The sequence below is a fragment of the Ixodes scapularis genome, unplaced genomic scaffold (genome assembly GCF_016920785.2).
Source record: "Ixodes scapularis isolate PalLabHiFi unplaced genomic scaffold, ASM1692078v2 PGA_scaffold8__174_contigs__length_109621045, whole genome shotgun sequence".
Lineage (NCBI taxonomy): Eukaryota > Metazoa > Arthropoda > Arachnida > Ixodida > Ixodidae > Ixodes > Ixodes scapularis.
The window spans coordinates 10618136-10625585 of record NW_024609883.1 but is presented as its reverse complement, the minus strand read 5'-3'; positions in this window follow the sequence as shown (position 1 = coordinate 10625585).

The following is a 7450-nucleotide window of genomic DNA, read 5'->3' as shown; positions in this document are numbered from 1 at the left end:
AGCTGATCCTGGCTGCTGGTAGACGAGGATGAAGAGGAAGGGGGATGCGAATGGAGCACGAGATGGAGCAGCTGGTTTTTCTGTACTGTCTGACATAGGCGTCCGTATTAAATACACAATTGGTGCAGTCGACAGGACTCTAGGACTCCTCCTAGAGTCTGAACTTCCCTGGAATTGCTCTCGCCATCGCCTCTCAAGTTGAGCAAGCGATGAAGGAGGCCAAGCTCTTGACGGAAGAGGGATCCAGTTCACAAGCGGCAAAAAGAAAAGCCAAGAATTCGAGGGCAAGTCCCAGCAAGCCGTCCGGCACTTGTTACAGATGTGGGTCACCGCACCACATGGTGGACCATCCTAAGTGCTGGCAAAGAATGAAGCTTGCAGAAAATGCAACAAGAGACACTTCGCCTCCGTTTGCAAGCAGGGAGTTTCACAAGCAAAATACCATGTACGAAGAGTGGAACAAGCGCACGACCAAGTCCAGGTGCTAACTACCAGCTTTACCAAACAATCGGTTACGTGTGAGATACATCTGGCACATGTTCCCACCAAACGTTCAGTCGACACGGGTTCATCCGTTTCAATCCTGCCAAAAGACGTCTACCGAAGACACTTCCACTCTCACAAGTTGGAATGTTCGAGTACAACACTTCTGGACTACTCCGAAAAAGACATTCCCGTTCTGGGGAAATTCGACGCACCGGTGCAGTTCGCTCAAAGACGCAGCACCTGCACATTTCAAGTCGTACAAACAGGCGCGGCTGTCATGGGCCTAAGTGCCTTACGTGCATTGGACATCCAACTAAACTTTGCTCCTCCCATCGGGGGACAGGTGGCAACAGTCTCCGCGAGAAACCTTCCAGAGATTACACAAGACTTCCCCCATCTGTTCTCCGAGGGATTCGGTCATGCGAAAGGATTTGAACGTAAGGTAAAGACAAAAGATTCCGTCGCTCCTTTCCAACAAAAGCTACCAAGACTACCTTTCGCAGTGTGCGAGAAAGTTTCTCAGGAACTGGTGAAGCTGGAACACTCCGGGTTTATCGAGCGCATCGATGCTTCGGAGTGGGTGTCTCCCATCGTAGTGGCCCGCAATTAGAATGGGGAGATCCGGCTCTGTGTAGGCCTATGCAAGCCGAACACTGCAATAGTTTTGGATTCCCACCCTCTACCGTGCCCCGACAAACTTTTTCATCAGCTTTCTGGTGCCATCTTCAGCAAGCTAGACCTCTCATCGGCATATCACCAGTTGGACCTGGCAGAGGAAAGCAGAGACCTAACGCATTTGTGACGCATGAATGTCTCTTAAGGTTCACCAGAGTATGTTTCAGGCTGGCATCCACGACCCTGCCTTTTAAAAAATGATGGACTACATACTCTGAGGTACTGCAGGTACCATCGTCTACCTGGATGATGTACTTATTTTCGGGCGCACAAGAGAAGAGCATGATGCCCGCCTGAGGCAAGTTCTTTCACGCCTTCAAGATGCAGGCTTGAAACTAAACCAGTACAAATGTTTTTTTTGCAGTCCAGCAGCTTCAATTCCTAGGACACGAGCTGACACCCCAGGGAATCAAGCAATGCGAAGACAATATTGAGGCTCTCATGCAGGCTTCACCCCCCACAAACAACATCACTACGATAGTACTCGCCCTGCTCACATATTACCTCAAGTTTGTACCAAACTTTGCGACCATCGTGGATCCACTGCACGTGCTCCTGCGGAAGGATGTTCCCTTTTAATGGAGAAAGGCACAAAAAGAGGCATTCACTGCTGTGAAGGATCTACCGTATTTGCACGAATATAACGCGACCACGAATATAATGCGAGGGCAGGTTTTGATGCCCTCAAAAAGAAAAAAAAAATTATTACTATTATAACGCGAACCGAGGCCGCGTCAATTTCTCGCACTCGGGGGCATAGCAGATGTGAAAAGTCAATGGAAATAGAAGAAATGTCAGTTTATGTTTTGACTGCACTCATCCTCACAGCTCAGGTCCTTCAGTTTACAATCCACTTGGCGACTACGCAGATAAGCAGCAGCACGGCACCTGCTTGTCTGGTAGTGCCTTTTTTCTTATGTGAGAGCTCCTCGGCAGCCCACAATCCAAACAAGGCAGGAAGCAGAAGCACCAACACACAAACACCGGATCACTCTGGAGCAGAAACTAAACAATGCGCAGCAGAAAAAAAGACTGCTGAATCCGATACACGATCATACTTCTTGTTCTGGTCCCTCTGCATAAACAAATGCCTCGTGTTGCACGATTGCGTAAACTTTGGCGTAAACGCGGTTAGTGGTCCTGGCTTGGCTTGTGTTGACTTGACTTGGCCCGGCTGGGCTTGGCTCGAATTGGCCGGTGCCCGCATTCCCGCATGGTGTGTGTGCGCTCACGCGCGCTAAGTTTCTGCGGCGTGCGCGCGTTGTACAAACACAAAAATGATAAAAATGCTTTTTTATGTTTTCTATTCGTCCCTTCACGTGGCCCAGTAGCTAATAAATTCCCTTCCACACCCCCACTTCTTTTCCCACCGGATATTTTGCATTGAGCTGAAGGGATGGCTTTCTCCTCTGGCTTTCTCCAGACTCGCGCGCCTCGTGGCTGAACTCGATTCCGAATATAACGCGAGGTGCGTTTTGGAGCACGTAATTTCGGAAAAAAACTCACGTTATATTCGTGCAAATACGGTAATACGAAACCGCAATCCACTGGCTTTGACGTGGTGCTGCCCACCATCGTCACAACGGATGCATCTAATTACGGATTAAGCGCAGTTCTGCAGCAAGTACATCCGGAAGGAATTCGAACGGTGCCGTTCGCATCGTGAGAACTTTCAGGCACCGAACGCACTACTCTGCAGGGGAGAAAGAGGCATTGGCGTGCCTTTGGGCCTGCGAGAAATGGCGCGTTTTTCTCTTCGGGCGCAATTTCACGCTCAAGACAGTTCATCAGGCTCTCGTTACTTTGCTTTCTACACGAGGATCCGGTCGACAACCAATGAGGATAACCAGGTGGGCTATGAGACTCCTCAGGTATGACTACGAGGTACATTACCAGAAAGGAAACAAGAGTGTCGTAGCAGACGAACTGTCACGCCTGCCTACTCCGAATCCTTCGGATTGCAGCAAGTTTAGTGACGAGGAAGAGTTCACTTGCCGGTACGCAATATATGCACAATCGATCAAGAAGAAATCAAGAAAGAAACCAGGCAAGACCCTAATTTGCCTCGAGTAATCCAGTGTATCTGCACTGGATGGGGTCACGAAGAACAATGTGATAAAGTACTATCTACATACTACAAGTTGCGAGAAGAGCTTTCCTCCGTGAATGACTTACTACTACGTGGTGAAGTGTTGGTTCCACCTATTTGGCTACGGCATCGACTCATTGATCTAGCTCATGAGTCACACCCTGGAATTGTGCGGACGAAGCAGTGTCTACACCAGCACTTCTGTTGGCTCAGAGTGGACATCGAGGTCGACAACTACATTAGAGACTGCAACACCTGTCAGACGAACGACAAGACAGCTGTGATGGCAGCGGCCCCCCTACAACCAGTTCCATTCCCATCGGGTACATGGAAACAACTAGGAATAGACATTGTCGGACCTTTTTACAAACTTCCATCGCAATTCAGATTTGCAGTCGCCCTAGTCGACTACTTCAGAAAGTGGCCAGAGGTAGCTCTTTGTAACCAAGTTACGGCTGAAGCTGTATGTGAATTCCTCATTAGAATCTTCAGCTGGGAATGGTATACGAAGGTGATTGTTTCTGATCATGGCCCATAGTTTGAATCCCGCATATTCCAGGAGTTCCTGAAGTCCAGAGGGATTTACCACCATCGGTCTGCGACATACCATCCAGAAGCCAATGGTCAGGATGAGCGCTTCAACCGAGTGCTTAAGCAGTACGTCCAAACTATCCTGTAGGAACAAACCAACGTTCGTACAGGCCTTGAGGAGTTTCTGGGTGTCTACCGAAGCACACCACATGCAGCGGCGAAGCTCTCCCCCGCTGAGCTCATCCACGGACGTAAAATGCATACCCGTAAGGACATCGTGGGCTTCCCAAGTTTTGACAAGCCCGTTCACATCGAGATGCAGCAACTCCGCCAACGCATTGCTGATTACCAGAAGCACAGCAAGCAATACACAGATGATAGGCGAAGAGCCAAACCATTTACAGCGGGTGTAGGAGATTATGTCTGAGATTATGACTGAAGGGAACACCATCATTTGACCCCTCTGAAAGAATTCATGAAGCGGTGGGGCCAAGCACCTTCTCTGCTTATTCTTCCATCTCTTTTAGCTCTATCCCCCCATAAATTGGTTGATCCTTTCTTTTTACCTCCCTCCACAATCTTTCATTTATTAATCATATTTCACACAAAGACCACCATCTCCTTCTCATTAAAATTTGCTGGTGAAACCTTAAATTTTGTATGATTATTAAAAAAAAAATTAGGTATGAAAGGGCAAAGCCTGCGTCAGTCGAGCTGGAGTCCCATGCGAGCTAGGGTAGCTTATGTGTCTGTGCAAGGGAATGATCGATTGAACTGGTGAGTATGGGATAGCTGGAGATGACTTCCTGAATGTAATTATTGTTTAAGAGGTTAGATGGTACTGAATTGTGGCGATTATTAATTATTAAATGAACTCTCCAAGTGTAGGAACTATTAAACAGGCAAGAAATAAAAAGAAAGCATTATTCTAGTACATTGTTACTTATGCAACTTTACATTTTAACATTAGAAGTGTTCCTCACCACAAAGTTTTTATTATTACTGTTTTATATTGATTTAATCATTCAAATCTATACCACCATGTGTTTTCTTTTACATACACATTGTATGCTGAGTACAGAGTTTTGTCTGAAGCTAAGACGTGTTTTGTATACCATTTATTTGTACTAACCTTATAATTGGGAGGAAACATGTGCTTCATCACAATAGCAACATTGCTGAAGTGGAGGTTTCAAGGAACAAATACAATTAACTTGGAAGTCTGCTTGCCCCTGGAAGGACATTTTTCTATGACATCTGTACAGTAAAAAGCCCACAAGCGTGCTTCTAATTAGAAACGCATGCTATCCAGAATAGCGCGACCCGCAAAAGCGGTTCTTTCTACGAGAATGTGCCTTGTGGAACAGTTTGAAATGCAGAAAAGAGCTTGTACCCTGGAAGGAGGGTTTCCCCCTTCCAGGGTACCAAGTAACTCGCAAGTGCGCTTCCCCTTGCACGTATTTTCCTTGTGGGAAAGCGCAGAACCAGCAAATGTACTTGTCAGTTGCAGTAAGATGGGAAAGCAGTAGACCTAACGTTCCATAAGCGTGCTTCTCCCTGAAACACAGAGTTTTGCAGGAAAGCAAAAAACCCGCAAGTGCGCTTCACCTTACGAAGTTGTGTACTGCGGAAAAGTGACCTAGAAATACTTCTTCATTATCTACATTTACTGCAAGAAATCCATGCGCGAATCTCATCCTCCGAAGAGCACTTATGGCAATAGGCCACATTGATTGACTGAACATGACTTTATAACTAACGAAATTACAGATTTCTCACTGGCGAAATTAAAAAAAAAAGAAAAAATCATTGATTAGATTTAAACTGTTTTCTCAAAATAATTTTTTGAGAGAAATATAATTTCTCTGAAAATAATAAATACACTAGAATATGCAAGATCAAGCAGAGACATATACTTTAGTCTGTCTGCCTGATACTATACCTCTCTCTGCTGGTATTTGAGTTTGTATGCTTGTTCACGCACGCAGTTCTTTTGTTGACTCTACCCTTTCCCTTGTTTTGCTATACCTGAAAAACGAGCTGAAAAGTAGAGAGAGCGTTCAATTCTACAATTTACTTGTGCCTGGAAGAAGTCTTATATTTGCTCGTTATCCCGATATCAATATTACTTGATAATTATTTTACATGGAATGAAAGATAAATACACCTGAAAACAATAAAATAGTTGAGGTTCCAGTGGTAAAATTAATGTGTTTTTTTAAAAATATCTTATATCAAAATGTTTGATTTGAAACATCGGTATTCAAATCATACTTGGGTAGTCATTCAATTACAGTAATTAAATTACTGTAATTTAATCACTTTTCTGGTAATTTGTAATTTATTACCTTTTGCTAAAAGGAGTTGCAATTGTACTTTATTTGCTTTCTAGCATCAGTAATTACAAACTTTGAGGCATAATTACAATTACTTTTGCAAGGATTTTCGGTGCCAACCAGAAATACTTGCATCATCATCACTGATGACGACATCAGTGACGTCACTGATGACGTCACCGACATCCGCACTGTCATCATCACTGATGATGTCATCAGCAAAGTAATTTGTAATTGCAATGAATTATTTCTCAGGTAGTACTAATTGTAACTGTAGTTAAACTACTTTTGGAGCAAAGTAATTGTAATTAAATTTCATTTTAGAAGTAATTTACCTGCATGATTAAAGTTGTGGTCTAAATCATGATTTCGATTTAAATCAACTTGTTTTTTATCCTCCACCCTGTCGATATGTGTGTCAGTGCATAACCACTGCCAATCATTTCATTTGCAGCATGCGACATTGAGCCCTCAATTGTTTATACGAGGGCAATGGGGGATGGCCAAGGGATGAAGATGGGCTGAACAATATTTTTCCAACATTTTGTTGATATACTATTAGATAACTTTGCACTCTGCAGGTAAAATTCGGTACGGTCTGCTTTTCTGGAGTCGATCGGATGGACACTGAATCTATAAGTCGATTGAATCAGGATGTCCCATGCAGGAACCAAACTGTTTAATTTTTTTATAGCTAACTTACGAATATTGTAATATTGCTGCTTTTATGCTTCAAGTGTGTAGACAAGTGGGTAGCACAAATGCTCAGAAAGAGTGGCAATGTCATGTTCTTTATATAGTTGATTATAGTGGAGACAAGAGCTTCTGGAAAAGTATTTGCGACTCTGTGTACGTGTCAATCAGGCAAAGGCAAACGCTGCCTTGTACCGCAGAGACACGAGGAATTATGTTACACCACTTTCCTTGCCAATAACGATTCGGCACCGCTACAGCGATAGTAGATAGTGCTGGCAAAAAAGGGCTGTCATTTGTGGCCCTCGAATTAGGAGGGTCAGCAACAGGTTTATAATAATAATCATCTTTATTATGGGTGCCATCAGTCTTTATCTTGGATGCCCTGTGGTGCATCAAAACAAACAATAAAACCAGCAAACAAAAAAAATCCTAAACACACATAAAGTTAACAAACAAATAAATGTAAGATTATCCAAATGGCAACGGTACATTGCAACAGATGCAGATATATAAAGGTGAGGTGGAGCGATGGCATCATATGACTGAATCCGAGAGACGTGAGGTATTGCACAGTGAGCACGCATAAAAGCATACGAAATGTCTGGTTACACATGAAGGAACATGAAACAGTTCAGCT